This window comes from Rhinolophus ferrumequinum, chromosome 5 (assembly GCF_004115265.2).
Source record: "Rhinolophus ferrumequinum isolate MPI-CBG mRhiFer1 chromosome 5, mRhiFer1_v1.p, whole genome shotgun sequence".
Lineage (NCBI taxonomy): Eukaryota > Metazoa > Chordata > Mammalia > Chiroptera > Rhinolophidae > Rhinolophus > Rhinolophus ferrumequinum.
The window spans coordinates 36,760,042-36,781,873 of NC_046288.1; the positions used below are offsets into that span (position 1 = coordinate 36,760,042).

The window sequence follows — 21,832 nt, forward strand, 5'->3', positions numbered from 1 at the left end:
TTATTCCAAAATGACATTATATACCTCACTTTGCCTCACTGTCTTCAGAATTTTCATGTTTTTGTGAATTCCCCATGTGCATGCATTAAAATTTGATTTTCTCTCGTTAATTTGCTGTATGTTGTTTGAATTATTTGACCAGCCAGGAGAACTAAAGGGGTGAGGGAGCAGCTTTCTGTCCCTGACAGAGTAATGAAGGTGAATACATACGAGATGCTAAGGAAAACATTTTGGACTATGTGTAAGCTGAAGTTATGAGACAGCAAAACTATGTTTAAGGAAAGGAAGTTGATATAGTAGAGAGAGAAATATGGAGCAGGTATGCAGGGAGAAAGCTCAACATGGAAATCCAGTAGTCCTACAAAAGAGCCTTATGCTCAGTGATTTTTCCAGATTCAATTTCCAGGAGATCTGTCTATCCTTGATTCCTATGCTTTGATTCTCAGGAGACTTCTAAAGAATATACTTCAAGCCCCTTTTATCTGAGCTGGGTCAATGTTACGGAAAACCAAAAGAGACTTGACTCAAACAATTTAAATTTTAATTGACACATTTTATTAACTATTATAAAATATTTCCAAGTTACTACGTATACATTAAATATTTCATCTTTAATGGCTAAATAATATTTCATAGTATAGATACACTGTATAAAATATCTAAATGACAACAAAGTTGATTATTGTTAATACTACTAAGATTATTCCCTGGGTATTAAGAAATCTAAGACCTGTGGTTGCCCAAATGAAAATGATTCAGGAAGAGCTCCAATATTCTCTCAAGAATCCTTCTATCTACCAGAAGTGGCAGCACCCACACACCCCACACACATATACACACCAGCTTAGTAGAATTTCGTATGGAGAAATCTAACCTGATTTCAAAAAAAAAAAAAAAAAAAAAAAATCCCTTAACTATTGTTTTCCTAACTGAACCAGTTACAAGTGTTGTTATGAAGACACAGTGGGTATTTTCCAGCTTGCCCATCAGTGTAACTCAGAATAAGGCAGGCATAGCCCTACCCTAACCTCATCTTAGTCACGGGACAAGAAAATCTGGGACAACGGCCATTGCGAAGTCCAGACAAACAGGTTAGGCACACAGAAACAACACATGTACCTAAACCTGAAATCTCTATTTTCTTTCTAATGGAAAGATTAAAAGAACATGAAATGTCATGATTGTCTTTAGTAAAAATAAATAAATAAATAAATAAATAAATAAATAAATAAATAAATAAATGCAGAAATGATATCAGGTCCTAGATGGTACATACTAACAAGGAAGGAATTAACTCTCCAATGATGATACGAGAATAAACTGGATAATTTTAAAAATAATCAGCCTAGATCCTCATCTCATCCTTACATCAAAAGTCTCTCATCCCATAATTATTTGTGTTAAATGTAAGCACTGATGCTACAGAAAAACTAGAAGGTGATGATATTCACACACACACACACACACACACACACACACACACACACACGTAAAAGTAACCATAGAGGGACTGAGATAAATAGCTACTAGAGATACTTAAATGTCAAAAGGTATCATAATAATACAACCGGAGGTGAGAAGACTCCCTGAGTGTGACAACTGGTCACCTAGGTGGGGCCAAGTTATCTGCTTAGTCAGGAGGATGTTCTCTCTGACCTCACAGTGTACGTGTGCCTAGAATCACATACACATTTGGTTAAAGAAAATACCTTGTCCAGATAGGAGAGGACTGGTTTCCAGTCAAAGTTTTAGAAGTTGCTATTTCCACCTTCTACTTGTAGAATGTCTGCACAAATTTTCACAGACAAAATTAAACAGCCAACAGGGAAAAAGATTTGTTTAAAACTATAACAGGATTATGTGAGTTTTACCTTAATAATGAACTTGGGTTATCTTATTCTCTCTTGACCAGCCATCCTAGCTCTCTTAAAGCTCATCCTAGTCCAGGGACACATCCAAAAGAAACACAAACCCAACTCCATGACCTTGAAGGATAATGTAGATACTTTATGGAAGATGGTTTTATTTGTTTTGAGGGGCAGAGGTAGCAAACACAAGGTTTGCTGCATTAAACACAGTAGAATTTACTAAAAATTCTCTTTCCCATCCTTCTCTTCGAAGCCTCATCAACCAGAACAGTTGCTCAGACCCCGAATCTTGTCCCTAAACTGTAGCCCATTCTGATCTTTGTTCTCGTCTTTCTCTTCTTTCTCCTACTAAGGGTCTCCTACCAAGTGTCTCCAACTTTTTCCTATTTTCATAACTACCCTCCACCAGTTATCTCCTTATTTCTACATATTTTTACATATTTCCATGACTTTTCTCAGGTACATAAATTTAGCCTGTAGTCTCCCAACCACGCCTCACTCCAATTAGCAGAGCTAAAGGCTCAAAATTCCTTCATATGAGTAGAAAAATGGGAAATGAAACAGAGAGAAGGAGAAAGGTGGAGGGATTACAAACATTTGTGGCTTAAAATAATTTGTTCTTATCCTTGGTACACATTAAAAAATTTGTATAAAAATACTAAAGTTCTCATAGAACAATGGATCAAATATATGAACATACACGATAATAACAAATGGACATAGGGGAAAAAAATCAACCCCGCTAACAAACAACAGCAAATCAAAACAACGACATAGCATGATTTAACCTAGCAAAAATAAAAAATATATAATTCAATGCTGATAGAGGCATAATGAGATTGGCATTCTTACATAATGTGAGTAGAAATATAGATTGAAGAATCTTTTTGAAATGCAATTAGGTAGTAAATATTGTGAAAATGTAAAAGTTTCTAATCTTTGCCATTTCTAGGAATAATTATAAAGAAAGAATCAGAGAAATATACACAGATCTATGTATAAGTATATTCATTATTTATTTTAGCATTGTTTATAATGACAAGAGTTAGATACAACCAAAATGTCCAGACTTGGTTTGTTGGTAAAAAAATTTAAGCTACAGTGACACACTCAGATATTATTATTATTGACATTTTTGGAATCAATATATGTAATGACATTGAAAACTACTGTAATAGTGTGAAGTTAAAACTATTCATAAAGAAGAAAGAAATCTTACCATTTGCAACAACATGGATGGATCTAGAGAACATTATGTTAAGTGAAATAAGTCAGACAGAGAAAGATAAGTACCATATGATCTCACTTATTTGCGGATTCTAAAGAAAAGAATAAATGAATGAACTAATCAGAAACAGTTTTGGAGACAATGAGGAAAAACTGAGGGTTGCTAGAGGGGCGGGAGGGGTAGGGGGTGGGGGGGAGGGTGAGGGGATTGGAGGGCAGTCGGTGACCACAGGATGGCCATAGGTTTGAAAATTAATCTGGGGGACGTAATTTGGTGGTTACCAGAGGGTAAGGGGGTTGGGGGTGGGGGATGAGGGTGAGGGGGATCAAATGTATGGTGATGGAAGGGGAGCTGACTCTGGGTGGTGAACACACAGTGTGATTTATGGATGATGTGATACAGAATTGCACACCTGAAATCTATGTAATTTTACTAACAATTGTCACCCCAATAAATTAAAAAATAAAAAAAACCAAAAAACTATTGAATAGAAAACTGCATATGTTGAATAATCTCAGTTACCTAACACAAATGTATGCATAAGTAGGAAGAAAATACACCAAAGTGTTAACTGTGGTTATATTTAGATTGTGGAAATTTTTGTTTCCTTTGGACCTTCCCTGACATTTCCAAATTACCCATAAAGAGGAAGAATGACAGAGTATTACTTCCATAATCAGAAAAAGAGGATTTTTGTTTTTAGAACCAAGAAAAGACATCCAAAATCAATTGTAAATAATCAAATGCCACCTCTATTTCTCATTAATTAACATTTCAAACTCATGGATGAAATTTAAAGACTAACTCCCTTGTCCCTGGGAGAGACTTTCTTGAGGCTAGGGTATAACATTCAGGTATAACATTCAGGTAATTTGATAAAGTTGGAGGGAACAAGGAAGAGAAGTAGGGAGAATTATAGAGCAAAATATCCATTGGCTATTATAGAATTATAAAGCAAAATATCCATTGGTCTGTTTTTATGAAAAGCCTTAGTTTTTTGTTCCAAATGATAAAGGCAATGAATTAATATAAGCCATTAAAGATGAATTATTGTTGAATTTACATTTTCCATTTGTCTGAGACAATAGGTTTTTTTAAAAAAGCACTTTTTAATGTATCATCTCTACAATTTGATCAACAAATAGCCACAGCTTTCTTTGATGTTTTTGGGTTGTTTTTATTATTTATCTTTTGAAAATTGTATAACCACGAATAAATCATGCTTGAGCACCTGATGCTAAGAATAAGATTTCATAGTGACCAGATATGATTGCTTAACACTCAAGCCTTCTGAACACATTAATTACAAAATGTGCACAGCATCTCACAGTTGAAAGGTAACACTGGAGAATAAATTTGGTTGATTTAATTATATTGGTTGATTATAGTTTAACCAATCATCCACTTCTTTACCCAGCTTTCCATCTAGTAAACACGTGGGGTTAGTCACTAGGGGAACTAGGTAAGAAAATTAAAATAATTAAGGATAAATCCATTTTCACTATTAGAAAATCATCTTAGAGTTTGTCCATTCTTAGAAAGTTCTGATGCCAAGTATCTTCATGTATAATATACATGGAGCTCTTCTGGTTGTTAAAAACACTCCATGTCAATGGGATTAAAAAAAGGAAAAGAAAGTGCTCGCTTCGGCAGCACATATACTGAAAAGGAAAAGAAAAAAAAAAAACGTCAGGGGATTCTTGGGTTTTCCTGTGGTATTCCAATTTTAGGGTAGTTCCAGACCTGAACATTCCCTCAGTAGCCAATTATACCTCCGGGGAGCCCCTATAGTGAAACGTAAGTTAGGACTTCCCCTTGGGAAATAGCTTCTACCACTATAGACCCTCCAGTCCACTCCCATGCTGAATCCCCTTCCAGGGCAGTTATATTTCTCTTTGCTCACTCAGGGTGGTTTCAGGCCAACAACCTCATAAAGCAACTCAAGGCATGTGGGCGAGCACACTTGTTGGGAGTTTACTTAGGAAAAAAAACTTGCATTATAAAATATAACGTACTTATTAAAAGGACATGAAACACATATGTACGACTTAAGACACAGTTATAAAGAAACAATCATATGGCTGTCAACCGAATTAAGAACATTATCAACAGCACTAGAAGCACCTTGTGGAGCCCTTCCTTGTCACATCTCCCTCCCTGAGTTTGTTTTTTTGACGCACTCCCTCTTTAGCCTGAGCGAGGATTCTTGGCCAGGATTTTATCAACACGGGAGAAGTGTTAGAAAGACTTCCCAAAAATAGTCCCTACTGTATAGCACATGACACTTTTTTGGCATTTAACTAAAAGGCTGCTACTATTTTTAAAAATCTCTCTATTGATCAGAGGAAATGACTGTTTTCCAGGACATAAAAGGCATGTATGTTCTGGAGAATAGCTTGCTTTCACAGTTCAAAAAATTTCAACTTGCTTTTTAATGATTATTTCTAAAGGGATATTTTAAGCAATTTGCATTTTCCCTTTTGAATTCTATGTTTATATCATTTAGCTATGGGTTCTTAGTCTTTTTTCTATCAGCTTGTATACATATATGTATGTGCATGTGTGTATATGAAAATAGATGTTAACTCTGCCATATTTGTAACAAATATTTTCCCTAGCCTGTTGTTTAAGAAGGCATAGCAATTCTTAATTTTGTTTATGTAGTAGATTATATTAACCTTTTCCTTTGGTAACCTTTACCAAAGTTAGTGGGTAACCTTTTTACCAATAACTTTCAAATAACTTGAACAGAGATTTCCAAACATACACAAAAACAATATTCAAAATATTCAATATTATAATGAACCCACATGTACTCATCACGCAGCACACTGAATATCAACACTGTGCAATTCCTGTTTCATCTATTCTCTCCCATCCCCCCACTGTTCTTTTGCTGAAGTATTTTAAACTAAATCTCAGATATAATTCATGCCACATATCAGTACTTCAGAATATATCTCCAGCTGATAAGAGCTTTTCAAATAATAACACACCTATCCACATTTATAATAACTCTTTATTATCTAATATCCAATCAGGTTGTTTTCTCTTATTTTTAAAAACATATCATTTCAGAATTGGATTTTGAATCCAGATTCAAATAGGGCCTATATACGATATTTAGCTGACATTTAACTGAGGTTTCCCCTTCCTTTTATATTCCATGCCATTTATTTTCGAAGAAACTGGGTAATTTGTCCTATGAAATCTCCCACTTCCTAGATTTGGATGGCTGCATCCTTGTGATGTCATTTACCATGTTCCTCTATCCCCTGAATTTTCTACCAAGTGATATTTAGAGCCACAGATTGGATAAACTTCTGTTTTAATTTTGGGGGTCAGAATACTTTATAGGTGGTGCTGTGAACCTCCTTTTGCATTATGTCATGAAACATTTAGTGGTATTAAAATTAATTAGTGGTTGTGCGTATTGTCGGCCTGATCTCTCCTTCATAAATTTATGTTTGAGCTAACAGTTTTCACGGTCATTGATAATTGTTTCCTAGATTCATTAGAGCACTGGTATTCAATATGTACTTTTAAGCTTAGAAAGTCTTACTCTATTACAATAGCAGATCATTAAATATTTTCCTAGGATTTTATTGTGTGTTTTTTTTTTTAAGCATTGATATTAGATGAATCTGGAATACAATTCAGTATACAAGGGAAATGAGAATTTAAACTGATTTCTTCTAGAAAGGATGTATTCCAAGAAGGTCTCCAGACAAGTAGTCAAGATGGACTTTATTACATCATGCACCTAACAACGGAATTCCGACTGGGATCCCAAACTGTTTTCCAACAGTTGATAATTTTCCCAACACCCTCTGGCATTGACACTGGCATTCCCAATACTCTCTGGTGACCTGGCATTGGAACATTAATTAGAGAAAGATTTCATTATTTACAGAGACCATATAGCAGGACTCAGACTAAGAACATTGGAGAATATTGGAGTGTTTGTTCTGTCCTTTTACAGAAGTTGCACTTCTACACTAGAATGGAAAACTAAGACTTTTGTAACTACTCAAGGTTCTATTCAATTGCTAAGTTTTTGATCTTGAAAATGTCAGCTTTTATTTCCGCAAACAATCATTTTGCCATTGAGGTAAGTAACCTTGAAGAATCTGTACACATGACTCAAATTTAAGCAGAAGTCGTTATATTTCCTTTTCTTCTTTAAGAGAAAAAAAAAATTACCTCTTTCCAGATGTTGGCACCTTCTGTCTGCTTCTTAAATTGGCTGAAATGAAACTTATTGGCAGGGTAATTATTTAAGTCTTTTTTTTTTTTTTTTTTTTTTTTGGTTTTAATCAGGAATAAAAAGGCTGCAAGGCTCTTCTCAGTGCTTTCACTGATTCCAAAACTGTCCCATTCAAACTAATGTTAGTCTGGTTGTGCAAAAATTTTAATCACATTATCTTTCTGCTCAAGAACCATCTATAGTTCAATGCTGATTAAAAATTCAACTTCCTACTTTCAAGTTCCGAATTTCATTACGATCCCGCATCATCCAGCCATCCTTGCTCTTACCACTCATTCTTCTCAGTAACTGTTCAATATTGTCATTCTAGTCTACTCTCTGTGTGCTCTTGCACATGCTAACACCTAATCTGAATGCGTTCTCATTTCTCTTGCCCAATACAGATTCTAGCGTTATTTATTTTTATTTTTCAAATCCAGATTGAGTTTAAACACATCTACAAACATTTTCCTGGAGGTGGCCCTTGTAGATCTTTGTTCTTTAAATTACACCTCTTTAGAAACAGAACAGTATAGTTTAGCATGTAAATTTTTTCTTTCACTGTTTACACTATATTTCATATGGTTGTCTTACTAGATTGTAAGAGCAAAAGTACTATGCTGCATAGAACTTATATTCTTAGACCTTATTAAATTGACATTCCTACTACTTTTTTAAAGGACAGTTTTGATTATGTATTTATAAAATCCACAAATGGCACAACCCTAAGAGTGTGACAGATTTTTAAAATGGACTCAATTGTCACGTTTTCTTGTATGTATGCCCTTGCAAATTTACGTTGAAGCTCCTCCCATCAACAGATGGAGTCTATTTCCCCAGCTTTTGAAGGTTGCTGGCTTTGGGAATTGTTTGGCCAATAGAATAAAGAGAAAACAATGGTGTCACTGTCCTGAGCTTTGTCTAACTATTACATTGTTTTGTGCACCTGAAACTAATTTAAACAAACAAACAAATAAATGAATGAAAAGAAAGAACGATGGAGCCTTTCTCGGTTTCATTTGCTGTCTTGGGACCCCCTCTTCCAACATTTGGACAAGCTTAGACTATCCTGTAAGAGGATGAAAAAACATATAGAGGAGAGACTAGCCATCCCAGCTGAGGTTCTTCTATACCCACCAGCCCACAGCTAACCTAGCAGCTTACCACAGATGGATGATAAGCCCATCAAATCCAAAAGAACAACTAAGGTGAGCCCAACCTAAATTCTGACACACAGAATTAGGAGCCAATTTGTTATTTTTAATCCACTAAGTTTGGGATGGCTTAATGCATGGCAAACATTAATGAATGCAAAGGGAAAAAAATTTTTTAGATGACAGAAACTTGATCTTAAAATATTTTAGCATTCTAGAACTATAAGCTAAACTATTAAGACAAAATATAACTGAGGTAAATACAAAGGAAATAATTCAAGTTCAAAAAGCCAACTGTGAATGTAGGATAGCAGAGATGTAGCTTACCAACATCTAGAAACCTTCTCACACAAGAAAAAATGCAAGGCAACGTAATTGTGTATTTGGTAGAAAGATTGAGGGGGTAAAGTGGATAAAACAACTATCTGAAGAGCTATCATGTGGGAAAAAATGGACGCCTTTAGCGTCATCTCATTAAAAATGAGGACCCATGAATAGAGGCTATAAGAAAGTGGATTTAAGGTCAATATAGGGAAGACTTTGAGTTAGAGTCCCTTTAAGTAATTACTTTAAATGTAAATAGATTAAATGATCCAATGAGAAGACATAGGTGGCTGAATGGAAAAGAAAACAAGACCCTTACACATGTTGCCTATAAGAGACCCCATTAAGATTGAAAGACACACACACTGAAAGCAAAGAAATGGAAAAAGATTATTCATGAAAATGGAAACAAAAAAGACAAAAGAAAACAGAAAGGCTGGAGTAGAGATACTTATACCAGATAAAATAGACTTTAAAACAAGACAAACAAGAGGCAAAAATGGACCCAGTAATCTCACTTCTGCGTATTTATCTGAAGAAACACAAAACAGTACCTTGAAGGGCCATGTGCATCCATATGTTCACTGCAGCATTGTTTACAATAGCCAAGATATGGAGGCAACTTGGGTGTCCATCAATGGATTACAGGATAAAGAGGAGTTGGTACATACATACAGTGGAATATTACTCAGCCATAAAAAATGAAATATTGCCATCTGTTACAACGTGGATGGACCTAGAAGGTATTGTGCTTAGTGGAGTAAGTCAGACAAAGACAAATGCCATATGATTTCACATATAAGTGGAATCTAAAGAAAAAATGGACAAACAAAACAGAAACAAACTCATAGACACAGAACATTTTGATGGTTGCTGGATGGGAGGGATGTTGGGCCGATGGGTGAAAGGGGGATGGGATTAAGAACAAATTGGTAGTTACAAAACAGTCATGGAGATGGAGGGTATAGCATCAGGAACGTGGTCAATAATATTGTAATAACTATGCATGGTTTCCGATGGGTACTAGATTTATTGGGGTGACCATGTCGTAAGTTATACAAATGTCTAACCACTATGTTGTACACCTGAAACTAATACAATATGTCAACTGTATTGAAAAATAAAACAAAATATTTTAAAAAATGAATGCAAACTATGTATTCAAAGCCGGGTCCCCTGCTTACCAGCTGTGTCATGTTGGGCATTTGACCAACCTCACTAAGCCTCAGTTTCCCCCTCGTCTATAAAATGGAAATAATAACAGTACCGTTTTATAAGGTTGTGATTAAAGATTACACAAGCATTTTGAAGATAAATTGCTTAGCCCAGTGTCTGGCATATAGTAAGCTCTGAATAAATTTTATTTACTATCATTAATAGTAAGAACTATATAAATACAAAATGAACTGCCTCAGGAGGTAGAAAGCTCCCTCTAATTGGAGATATCCACGGGAGGTTTGGCAGGTGTTTGTAAGATAGATTTAAGCATCAGATGAGACACTGGACTAGATAACATTTAAATTACCTTCTGATGCTGAATACGTCATTCTATATCCCTTAAGACAAAAACCACTTCTTTACTATCTCCCAGAATACTTACTCCTATTGATCAAATGATGTCCATCTACTATATTTAATAAAAATCTTCAATTATGTAATTACAAATGTATATTTTTCTCATAGTAAGAAGTTGTGTGAGGATTCTTGATTTTTTTGTATCTCATCTCCTCTAAAAGAAGTACACCTCTAAAAGAAGTTTATAATTACCAGTATTGACTAAAACTAAAGAATGTAAATTTTATTGCTACAAACGCTTCTTGTGGGACATTTAACTTTGCGTGTAACAAAGCTCTCATCTTTTCATACTTAGTATTTCACTATCAGATGTCTAATTTTAAGCTGGTCAGACATTTTCAAGGTGCAAAGGGTTGAACTTTAATTTCATGACTGACCTCTTATCAAAAGCCCAAGCTGGAGTCAGCACCATTTTTTCTTTCTCCTGGACAGACAGCATCTGAAAACAGCGCCCATGATCACTCTGCTTCTACAGGCATAGAGGCAGTTCTAACTCCCCCTGCAATTCTCTTTAATAAAATAGATCTAGTAGAACGACCTAAATGGGGTAACACGCCTATCTGCTTCAATTATCTCGTTGTTATCAGTAAGGAGGAATTCACATTGGCCAGGGTGCTGTCTTCTTGGTGTCTGACTGATTAAAAATCTTTCCTTTTCTTATGATGTGGTCCAACCCAATAATGGGCATTAATCATCTGTGAGGAATATTCTACTTTCTTCATCAATGAAAGTTTAGAGTCAGGTACACTGGCCAAGAGAACCCTAAAATGTGTAAGTGGGGAGAAGAGTTTTAAATTGTGGGTGTGCGCAAGCTCTGAATTCTGGCTATGTGGTGAAATGAACAGACAAGGCATTCATCAGCACAAACAGGATTTCCAGACCATTCAGTGCCTAGGGTGTGCCATACACTGTACCACACATTGAGGAACACAAAGATAAGAAACGTGTTGCATTAGTAAGAGGAGACAGACAGAGAAGCAAACAATTTCAACAAAGTAAGAGCAATGCTATAATAGAAAGCATACAAAGTACCATTTTAACTTAGAGGAGAGGTTGTAGGCGGGGTGGAAGAAGAGTGGAAGTGAAGTGGAAGTGGAAGTGAATTGAAGAAGAGAAGAGATTTAGGCAGGATTTAAATAGAAGAAACAGCAGCGCCATGGCACGAAGTCACAGAGTGTAGAAATCGAGGGCATGAACAACGGGAGTGGAGGCTGGGGTCGAGGGGTAGGTACATCACGCATGCCTCACTCTACCATTCAGAGATTCAGACTAACTCAGTAGTCAATGGGAAGCCACTCTACCTCTTAGTCAAGTAAGTAACTTGATCACTGCAACTTGAAAAGATAACTCTGTAGGGGCATTGGTGAGGTATTGGGAAAAGAAGGTGAGTGTGAAGCTAGGGAAACCAGTTAGAGGGTTTATCAGTAACCAGATGAGAGATCACAAAGGCCTTAATTACAGCCATCACAATGGGGAAGGAGAGGTTGAATGTTAAGGATATAGAGTCATCTCAACTAGGTGGCTGACTGAATGGACGAAGGAGCGGGAAGAATTATGGACCATGCCCAAGTACCTCTGGCTTGAATTGTTGGGTAGAAAAGTAGGAACTTTCATTGAAAGAAGGAAACTTTGTAGAGCAAGAGTATCCAAAGAAGGGAAAGAAAAGCTAACTATATTTAGGTTTGAACATGTTGAACAAAAGAAAAAAGAGAACAACGAAAATTTTTCAGTAACAGAGGGTTGATTAAAAAAAAAAAAAAAAGAGAGAGAAAGAAAAAATGCACCAAGAATGGAACACTGGGAAATACAAAATTGGAGGTATTATTGAGGGAAGATAAACTAGCAAAGAGACTGAGGTCAATGAAAATTAGAAGTCAGCTCTCATAAAAGCCAAGAGAGGAACAACTTTCAAGAAGAGGTCAATTGGCATCAAGTTAGAGAAGAACTGAAATGCATTCTGGGTTTAGCAGTTAGGATTTTCCTACTGACCTTGGCAAGATCACTTACCACTTTCACTGGTGCAGCAAGGAAGGAAACAACTTCCATTGCCACAATGCATGAAATTTCTCTCTCTCTCTCTCTCTCTCCTCTTCTCTCTCCTCTTCTCTCTCTCTCTCCTCTCTCTCTCTATCTTTGTTTATCTCAACATGTCTGTCTCTTATTGCTGATTATCTTTGAAAGCTCTTAGTGTAAAAATTGCAGTTTCTGCCTTTTGCAAATGAATAGAGCCTTCTAAGAGTTATTCTGTAAGCAAATATCTTTTAAGGTAAAGTTGAATTTATTCACTAAGCTATTCACTAGAAAGGTTTCAAAAGGCATTTAAAGAAAAGCAGCCTGAACCCAGGTGATTAGAAAATGGCAATCACAGATACAACACTATGAGAATTTCCTTCCCTTTCTTTTTCTACCACTTCCCTCTCCTTTGTAATAGGCAGCTTCAATATGGAAAGAATTATGCTTGGTGCTTCGGGGGGGACGTAAATAATGAATAAGGCACAATCCTGCTCCGCCCAAGCCCCCAGCCAAGCTGGTTACAAGCCCCTGCAAAAGACAGACGTGCACTCAGCCAAACCTAAAGAGACGCAGGTTAAAGTAAATGTTCGTAATAGTAAAAGCAAAGTTCTATGGGGGCCCAAATGTAATTCCCCGTCTCTCATAAAATGCAGGAAATGACCTTTAAAAACATAGACACAATTGGGGAGTTCATCGCACCACTAATTACCTCCCTACTCTTCAGACCATAAACTTTTATGCAATCTGCTCTCTGTTCAACTTCATTCGTCCTTCTTTATTTTACCAGATTGCCTATATGAAAAACTTAACAGGCATTGGTGGAGAGTGGAGATTTTAGCTGTACCCTAAGCTTTATTCTGATTCTTTTGTTAAACTGAACTTAATAATACCCCTTTGACTCTTTTCATTGAAAGTGTCAAAGTTCTTAAAATTAAATGCATAGACTCGTAGATTAGATGAGCACTAAGCATCTTTCTCCCAGAGGAGATAAACTGGGACACCAAATTATCCAGAATGGCTTCTAAGGAACACTGTTTTGATCTGAGTAACCTCATGGTGGTATCTTCACAGTTCATGGCCCTTTTAATGTTCTTTGAAACTGCCTTTAAAGGGACAACGCTGCATGCTCACACATATTTCCCACTTGTGCAGGGCTGCTATTTATAACTGGGGCCTTTTGGAAAATGAAAATAAAAAACTGTAGCCAGAGAGGCCCAGAATATAAGCCAGGTCATACTTTTTTGGGCATCCTTCTGTTTCTTCTCAAGAAACTTTGACTATATTTCAACTAGGAATAGAAAAGAGATCATCCACGCACAAAAAAATCTCTCCAGCAGGTGGTCGGGGCATAGGTTCTTGAGTCAAGCATGCCTGGTTTTGGATGCCAACTCTACCATTTATTAGTCTGTGACCTTGAACAAGTTCTTTATCCTCTCTAGGTTTCATCTGTAAAACGATTAAATGAGAGACTGGATATGAAGAACTTATGTTAGTGTTTGGCACAGAGTTCTCAAACAACGGTAGTATTATAATAATTACTAATGCTGTTATCATTTGTACCAAATTGCCCTGGATTGCTGTTTATAGCACACTGCCTCACACATGGAAGGCATTCAAGGTCTGTTTATTTCTGAGTGGATGCTTGCTGGGATAGAATGCTTAGAATGCAATATTTCTAAAAAGGGCTTCCTTTGGTTTTTCTCAAGGGTACCCAGAGTATTGGGAAGGTAGCAAAACTACATAAATTCTGTATTGATTCTGCTGATAATTCTGTCGTGCTCTTTCTCAGAAGTTAGTGATATTATTTTTTTCTGATCTATGTGAATAAAGACTATATGTATACTATGCTAGCCTTAGTCCCAGATGGGACAAAAGTAAAGTTTCTCTTTTAGTCAATAACAGAGCAGGCCATATTTTTAGTCAGCATTTTTCCAGAAGAAGTTCTACTTGATATTTTTCAGCTAGGTTCTGGGAGAGAAATTGGGGCAGTATTAATGGGAAAATGTCAGCATACTGAAACAGGAAAAGAATAAACAATAGTTCTCTAATGCAACTATGACTCCATGACCTTTGATATGGTGCAGAGCCCCAAGAGTAAGGGTCTGGAGATTATGTGTGTGTGTGTGTGTGTGTGTGTGTGTGTGTGTGTGTGTGTGCGCGCACTGTTAACAAAACATTTATCTCATGTTTAAACATCAAGTACATTGTGATGTGTCTATACATTTAGGACATACACGCACCATCTATATTAGCCTTTACAGATAAGTTGTAAAGCAAGATCAAAAGAGCAAAAATCGTTTTTAAAGTTCGTTGTTTCTCCTTTTGATACTGTATAGGCATCTTCTTGTTTGTGAATTAATGAATTTTATAAACCTAGTAAAATATATTCTATCTATTAATTGTTCGTATTTCATTTATTTTCTGTAGGTTTTGAGGGCAGTTGTTGAATATTTTTCTATGCTTATAAGAGGACATACAATGAACTGCCAGTGGTGTAAGTATATTTGTCAAATCATTACAATTCTTTGGAGCTTAGAAAGCATGCTGATAGAGCCTTCTAGCCTATTAGAAATGTTGGGATGGATAGACTTCTTGTCCTTATGCATCAGACTGCATTTCTTACCCAAATGAACTCCACTTATCTAAGGAGCAAATGTAGAAACTTCAGCGTCCATTGTGCTTCGGTGGTAGTGAGAATCCAGGAATCTAAATATTAGGGATATATATTCCCACCTCTTGTTATTTAATATTTACAGGAGAGTGCTAATGATATTGATTTTAAAAATTCTTTGCCTTTAGTAGCTATAGTAGGCCACTCACATATTAGGTTGGTGTAAAAGTAATGGCAGTTTTTGCAATTATTTTTAACCTCTTAAACTGCAATTGCTTTTGCACCAACCTAAATAGACTTCTATTTCAATAACATTATGAACAAGGATAAAAAATGAAAATGGCTGACTGAATAACAAACTAAATATCCGTATTCGTTTAACCATCAATGGACAAGCACCACCACTATGTGCTTGTCATTGTGGGAAACAGTTTGAGAAATGAGACGATGGGAAGAAATGATATGGACTCTAATAGGTGCAGCAGTTGATGTTTTAGAGGGTTAACTTATTAAGCCAAAATAATAAGTGTTATTTTATGTTAAATAAAAGGATAATGGATCTAGGATGAGGTATGAGGTAACAATTCACTCATCCCATAAATTCTTGTGAGATAGAGTTATAGCAAAAGCTGGACCCCAAGATGTTTGCCTCAGGAAATCTAAACCTGCTTCAGATAATGAAAGAATAGAATATAATGCCAAATATATGCATAAATATATTTATAAATATTTTCAAACTAATGACAACTCCTATATACAATAATTATCAATAGAAATGTTATTTGACAAGATAATGGGCTCCACTACAGTGCTGAGTTTGAGCATTTTCAGTAAAAATGTGTTTGCCTCAGTTCTAAGGAGAACTTCACCAAAATTCAGTATATGATAGATATCTGGGTTCACTACGTTCAGAACTCAAAGGTAGGGTTCTCTGCTAAGCATTAGAGTTCTGCTCATCACCTTGTTCACAGAGTCAGAAGTTAGCGTCTGTATCTCTCCTCCCTCATTCAGACTTGATTTGGGAGGTAGGTGTCATGACTCAGCATTTTAATTCCGTTAACTGATATTTATCGTAGCAGCCTCTGTCTTCTAACTTCACTGGATTCTAAGTGACTTCCCACAGAGCACGTGGTCCACTGTCTCCCAGTGCTCTAACTGTGCACTAGGATACTACTGCCACTACTGTACCAATGGCCAAATAGTAGTGATGGTTAGACAAGATGGAAGCTGGTTTCTATCTCAGGTGATAGTGGTCTGAAGCAATCAACAATTCTACAGACTCAGAGACCCCAACTCTTCATTGCTGTTTCTCTGTCATCCTCTCTTGATCTAACATAGCGATTCCAGCTTCTGTTACCATATCGGCATTGCAGCCAGCAAGAGGGACCTCCCTTTCCTAGGAAGGATACGACTCAGAAATTGCATACATCACTTCCACTCATATCCCATTGGCCATAATCTCGCCATACAGCCAGATCTAGCTGCAAAATGTTCTCTTTAGCCGTGCGGACATATGCCCCACTAAAACCTCCACTATCTTAGAAGAAGAAAATTGACCCCTTAACTTGACAATTTCTTTCACCTTATTACTAAAATCCTTAGAAGAAAAATACTTGGCTTCATGCATTTTCTCTCAGTGACCAGAAGCCAAATATCTAGAGAAAGAAATTCAGCTAAATCAATGGCACTCACACTCAAAAAATTAAAGTTATGTTTACCTACAACTGTAGTAATTATAATGGCTTGCTTTACTCAGAATTATTATTATCTTCTGATTATCCCATTACTGACTTTCGTTATTTTTTTGGAAGCAGAAATAGGTCACAGACAAGTTTATAGATTGGCTTCTTCATCTTCTTGGGTCCCTAAGAGCCCTAAATACTGAGTGTTAAGTTCCAAGGTATTTCTCATAGAATTGGCGCTGTCTCCCAGCCCCAGCCACGATGTAATGATGGAACATTCAATCATCTCAACGGGCTGCCACTTAGAAGACTATCCCTAAAATGGCATGTTTGCTAGGCTAAACTTTCCTTTGGTAAGAAAAATTCTCCAGTGCTAAAAGGAGCTAACGATTAATCTGTAACAAGGGCCATCTCCATTTCTTTTCTTCCCACAGATGCCTCCTAACTTTGAAATAAAGCAGCTCTATATTTTGTTGATTCTGAGTTCACCAGTTCCTTTGTTATCTGTTGTTTATCCAGTTACTTCCACCTAGCTCCTCCAGTTTCCCTTTCACTCACCCAGAAACACAGGCCTTGTTTACTTTCTTATCCACCCTTCCATTTAATAACACTGCTATCGTTCAAGGCAGTTTATCTCTGTGTTTCCTTCTGGTTAAATCAAATAATATGTTAAAGTTACACCTCTTTTTATTGAGGACAACTTTACTTGTCACGTAAATTCTTTTGAGAAAGGTGGGTCAGCATTGCCATGGCCATGGGCAGCTCCTAATCTAAAATAACTCCATCGACTTGTGGATTCTGTGCAGTTTGGCAAGGCCATGGCACTTTACTGCGTTGTTCTGAGTTAGCATGATCTGCACAATGCTTTGCTGAGTTGAAATCATGCTTCTTTCAGCCCAGTCTCTTGTCTTGTCAATAGCACCAAAGAGAATTCTGTGGGAGAGCCTGGTAGTTGAATTTAATGTCATCGTCTAATGTTACCTATCTCTGTAAACCCCTGCTGTTGTCTCCATCAGTGCTGTCTAATTCCATTTCAGTAGTCCACTTTGGATCTGCCATGAATTTACTGAAATCTTGAATCCCTGTTGCAACTATGGTTATCCTCTTGGGGGTAACACATTTCTTGTCCAATACATTCTGTCTTAATTCATTCTCCAGAGTGCCTCCTATAAATTACAAAGAAATTCTTCTGGTTATCACATTGTGGGATTTGGGGGAATAGGTTCTTCTCTTTCACAACCCCATATTTTGTAGCTGCAAAGGTGAGGACATCAGAGCTGCCAGGTCATCGCTTGGAAATGCCATGATACATATTTTTAACATTTGCATTCTTATTTACATAAATTTGTATGCTCCCTTCAAAAGGTGCTGACTCCAATTATGTAAAATAAAACACACACTGCTCTTGATCTGAGGGTGGATCACCATACATTCCAGGCTTGCTTGCCTGCCTGCTGCCCAGTGATTTCTCTAGCTTCTCCCTCTTTGTTCCATGAAGTTTCCTTCATTTATTCCTATCCACTAATCATAACCATTAATGAAAAGAGTTATCATTTAGTTGTAAGATTGGAGTTGGTTCTCAAATATTCTTTTTTTGCAATATGAGCTCACATTGGAATCCTGTTTTCCAGCCAGGGTTTTCACAATGCCTTTCCACTCCCGGTAGCAAGGAAACATCGGTCCCTGGTCCACATGAGGCCCCATAATTTGGGCAGTAGAAATCACCTCTGGGTCCAGCTTATAGCCTGTCGCCCAACAGTAAGGTTTTTGGCAGTGAGGAAGAGAGTTTTAACTCTGGGCAGATTAACCACAGGTTTCAATTATCCACCCCAAATGCTGCTTTCCATTGACCCCTATAATTAAAGCTTGACTTTGCTTACAGTTTCAGCATCATTTTTCCCCTCCAGGTGAATGGATAATAGCAGATTGCAAAGTGAGTTCATTAGCATATTTGACAGCAAGAGTATTAAGCCCAGAAGCCAGAGAGATATGGAAAGAGAGCAAGAATATCCTTTGGGAGTCATCCCACTCAAACCAAGACAGTCCTTGTGTCACTGCCCAGACACTTACTGCTGACTCTGCCCAGCCTGGAGAGAGAGATCTGAGAATCCCATAGCGAAATATCACCAAATCAGGAATGGTCATACCGCACTTGATTTTCTTCTACTCTCTAAAAAGCATTCCCAAAAGTCACTCTCTACCGTTTTTTATACTACTGTTAGTGGTTCTGATCAGGTTTAGGAAAACATCGCATAAACTCAGGGCGATCTATTGGATTTAAATGAAATTTAGTCAAAAGAGACCCTCTGGGGTTCATCGATTCCTGACGTCAGCCTTTGAAAGGGCTTCTTTCTGTCCCCACAGACAAAGTGCTGGTCTCTTTAGAACCTATATAAATAAAAAAATATAAGTGAGGCTGGAGGGGCCAGAGGCAGGGGCAAGGCAGTGAATGCTGGAGCAGTTGCCAACATGCTTCGAGATGTTCAGGGTGTATTTTATTTGTTGTTTTAATCTTTGGGCCAAATGATACTCCTCTCCCATGAACTGAAGTCAGCAAAGGGGAAGTGCAGACCTCACAGAAACTCGGTCCCAAGAAGCTTTGGTTGTTCCCCTGCTACGCCTGCAAAACGTCAGCGCGCTGACAGCACGGGTAGGAGGCTTCCTGTTCGGCCAGGATTTCAAACTCTGCAGACAACTTCCTTGGCAGGACTTGCCGCCAAGGCAAAGTTACCAGGAATTGCCAGGAAAATAGATTCATTTCCTTTTAAAAAACTCTGGTTCTGCCGACATCTATGGATAAGTTGGAGAGAAAAGCCCTATTGAAAGCATTTTTGACTTGTCCTGACAGTGATTATGTTTTATCCTAGTCATTGGATTGGGTGGCTTGGAGATGCACTGCTGTCAAAAAGAACAGGAAGGGGGTGGGTATCCCAGGTAGACTGTGGTCCTTCTGTTAAGGTGTGCCTGGGAAGTGTCCTTGATATACTCACCAGAGTTTTACTTCTCTTCCTAACATATAACACTGCCTTCTGCCACTCCTATGTCTTGAGATAAGCAAATTGAGGATGTGTTTCTAAGCCCACTACCATGTTTTCCCAAAAATAAGACCTAGCCCACCATTAGTTCTAATGCGTCTTTTGGAGCAAAAATTAATATAAGACCCAGTCTTATTGTAGTATAATATAAGACCGGGTGTAACATAACATAACATAACATAACATAACATAATATAATACATAATACTGGGTATAATATAATATAATAATACTGGGTCTTATACTAATTTTTGTTCCAAAAGATGTATTATAGCTCATGGTCTGGCTAGGTCTTATTTGGGGGGAAATACGGTATGTGCATTGCTTTTCATTTATTCATTCATTAAATTCATTAAATTTGTTGAATGCTTAGATACATAGTGAACAAAACAGGTTTAAAAAAATCCTTGCTCTTGTGAATGGATATGAAATTATGTAATCCTGATCATAGTCCTATGAGGCAGGTACTATTATGATGCTCTTTTTTTACAGGTGACTTGTTCAAAGTCACATAACCATTCAGTGGTAGAGCTGGGATTTGAACCCAGGCAGCCTGGTTCCAGAATGCTCACACTTTCAATCATCCAGCTCTACACTCCCTGGTTGGACCGCTGGGTGTGATTTCAGGTTCAGGAGAGTAGCAGTTCAGGCAAAAACCTGTAATTTCTTTTCTAGAGGCAAAGTCGTTCTTCCACAAGGCAGTTTATATAACTAATATGTTTGAAAGAGGTCGTATTGTGGCTGAATTTCATACAAATATGTTAAAGGGGATCAGAATATACCACCCCAAAATATGCCACTTTGGCATAAGGATTATTTCGAGATGAAGGTGAAATAGCACACAGATCACACTGACCAGCTTAAAACCGGTTCTGCTTCCTTAAAGCAGATTGGTGACTGATACAATCTTTGAGTTACTTCACAGACAACACTGTGCAAGTGCCACCCTTCTCCTCAGGATGGACCTGGAACCAAGACTCTTCAGTCTATGGTACTCAAGTAACAGAAGTGTGGCTACTGGAGCCCTTTAGGAAGCGAGAGATCCTTCAGTAAGGATGATCCGGTGTCGAAACCAAATATGGACAAATATAGATCTGACCAATCAAACTGCCAGATTGGAATTCCTTTGTGCTTTCTCTTGCCCCTCGACCCTATACCATCATTGGCCGAGTTCCAAAACTCTCCAATCAAAACTTGCCCTGCCAGCATTACCTCATGTTCTCCCTAACTCTTAAAATGTGTCCAGACCCCAGATCAGGGAGACAGATTTGGGAGGTGCCTCTTGTCTCCTGCAAGTCAACTCAGCAATAAATAAAAAGCTTTTTCTTTTCTTGAAGGTCAGTGTCATAGTTTTGGCTCCTATGCGCATTGGGCAGCAGGCCCTTGCTTGGTAACAAAGGCAACAGAGAAGCAGCCGATACAGGAAAATCTCTCTGCCCTCCCCCATTCTGTCTAAAAGTCAGGGAATACATTTCCCTTTGTAAAGGTAACATAAATGTGTAAAGGTGTCTCCTTTCCAGCACCAGGAGAAGGCCTCAATCACTGGAGACGACTCTTACCACCAACTTGCGGCTGCATAACAAACGTTACTAGATAACTCGAATCTTCCATTAACTTCCCCCACATATTCACCTTCTCACAGTTTAAGGCCCTGAGAAGCCCAAGCTCATTTTCCTTTCTCTTCTCACTTCTCCAAAGTTTATCAGTCTTTGGTAAGCCTCAAATATAACTGCTTCTTTGGGTCTTTACTTCTTTTCTATTAAGGCCTCCTACTCACTGCAATAAACCTTTTCTCCTATTTATCTGTCGTTTTGTTTTTCAGTTTAATTTGCATTGCCACAGGTACTGAACCTGAGAGAGAGGAAAAAGGTTGTTTTCATTCCCTACAGTATAAAAGACTAAAAGTCCTTCTTTCCTTCTAACAAATTCTGATAGGCGATGGAAGATGATGAGTCAAAGAGCTGAGAAACCAAAACATTATGGGAGTTGGGGACAACATTGTTGGGATGGAAGTGGAAGCAGAAGTTGAAACAAGAGACTCTGGGATCAACATCTCTCAGCTCAACCTTTTGCCTAGGGCGAATGCCACCAGCGCC

The 21,832-nt window shown here is 37.5% G+C and overlaps 1 protein-coding gene across 3 annotated transcripts in view; it reads right to left on the bottom strand.

Moving 5' to 3' along the window:
• The window catches only part of RASGEF1B (RasGEF domain family member 1B), a 534,882-nt gene that overhangs the window by 122,192 nt on the left and 390,858 nt on the right, over positions 1 to 21,832 (bottom strand). The gene's annotated exons all lie outside the window — the stretch shown is intronic.